We start from the raw sequence: 2,221 nt of genomic DNA on the forward strand, positions 1-2,221 counted from the left end.
ATAAACATTGTTATCAAACATCATACCATAAATTACTTGACCCCAACTAACAAGAAAACCATGATTTTGTCTATCTAGAACCAAGGTGCTAGCAATCAAACTGTAAATAACTACACTAATCTTGTTGTATGCCCTTATTATAACTCCCCAATTGATCTCATAAAGGTCCTTTATACCTAGCTCATCTATATCACACTCATACATTGACATAATGCTCCAATCCCAGAACAACAATCATAGGTAACTCTCTCCCCATGAATCAGAATGAGAAGTATTCACCATGTGTCCTCTAAGTTAATTGATGCCTCTCTAGTCGGTAAATGAAAAGAACTAATCTCAGATTACCATCACTCTTCAAGTGTTGTAATCAAGCCTATGTTATTCATAACCTTGAGCATGAATAAAATAGGATACAAACCACCATGATGAAATAAATCTCCCTCCACTTCATCTAGTTGATGATTTAAGGCAAGGGCCTTAGGCCTTTTCTCCCCTACACCAAAGACTAGGAGAACGACCCACAAATGTATTCTATTTTCATCCTAGACCTATCACAATCCCTGATTAACCAATACAAAAAAGAATGACAATCATAAATGCAGAAAAACCCTAATTTCACAAATGTGAAAATCTCTTATATCAAATGCTGCTCCAAATTTCAAACATGGGATAACCCCTACAAATTTTGTCGAGATTTATAGTCCATGTGCTCTAAGCATGAAAATTAGACAATTTTCACTATCCTTTGTTTATCTTTTGTCTTCATGAAAATTGCTTGATTTGAGTCAATTTAGGAAATTGATTAAGTTTCCTTTATAATACTTAGTTTTTATTTCTAAGTGCATTTTTTAGGTTTAACCCTAATTTTGCACTCATTTCCCCCTAAGATGCATTTTGGGATTACAAACCCAAAATACACATCTTAGGTGCATTTTGGGTTTGTAATCCCAAAATGCACATTAATGAGGCACGATTTGCATTTATTAATGAGTGTTCAATTTTTAATCAAAGTCTTGTTCTTTATTTTTATTTGATTTTTCTTTGTTTCTTTTTGATTTGTGCCTCTTCATCGAAGTATTCTATCTCCCCATGGTTTGCAGAGAGAGATCGAATTGCCAAATCGATTTTCAATTTTTATTTTTTTGGGTATGTTCTCATTTTTCCCTTTCTTTCATTTATTTTATATTGTCTTTTTGCTTAATGTTTTTGTGCCCTAGTTTCTTCTAGGGTTTTTGATTTTATATCATTATGTATGATTTCTATTTTCAAACTCTCAAGATCTTCCAAATAATGTCGTTCAAGTTTCAAAGTCTAAACAACATCGACATTGTTATTGTCATGGATTAACAGTGGTTTCATTCAGGCTTTGAAACTTGAATGACATCATTGTCGTTCACTATGCATCCATTGCAAACCTTTGGTTATGCCTTTCGGTGTTGTTTGGAGTTGAAAATTTGAATGATATCATTGAACATATTGCGATGAGGTGTTATTCGGATTTTCAACTCCAAACGACACCTTTTCTTTACCTAAGTTAACACCAGTCAATGTGGTGTAGTTTGAGGCCATAGCTTCAAACCACATCGAACCAACTATGATTTGGTGGTGTTGTTTGGAGTTTGGAGTTTGGAGTCGTGACTCCAAATTACACCACCACATCGATTCAGTCTGAAATACATCAAGTTTGTTTCAGGTGTTACAATCCCGAACTGCATTGTTCCATTACCACCATAGTGTACTTCAGGGTTGTAACCCCAAACCACACAATGTCACTACACTACCCATTTCAAATGCATAAATGTAGTTCGGGTTATGAACCCAAACTACACCAAACCTTGTAATTTAATAATCTCAAGTGAAGTTTGGGTTTGTAAACCCGAACTAAATCAATGCATTTTATAATGCAATTTTTCCTAAAAACTACACACATATGTTTTGTAGCCTAAATTGCAAATCAGATTTATAAACCCAATTCACACCTGTTTTTCCCCAAAGTAAAATTAGGGTTTCTAAACCTAATTTTGGCATTAATGGTACCTATTAGGTAGATTATTTCATAAAGATGAATGTTTATCATGAAAGATGTAATGGTGCTTCTCTCCTAACTTTGGAAGGCTCATTATACCAGTATCGTAGTTGCAGTTTCTAAGCAAATGACATAATCTTCTCTCAGCAAGAGGACAATGAATTTCAAATAGAAAGACATTCATCTTATATTTTA

The sequence above is a fragment of the Cryptomeria japonica genome, chromosome 8, assembly GCF_030272615.1.
Source record: "Cryptomeria japonica chromosome 8, Sugi_1.0, whole genome shotgun sequence".
In the NCBI taxonomy this organism is placed as follows: domain Eukaryota; kingdom Viridiplantae; phylum Streptophyta; class Pinopsida; order Cupressales; family Cupressaceae; genus Cryptomeria; species Cryptomeria japonica.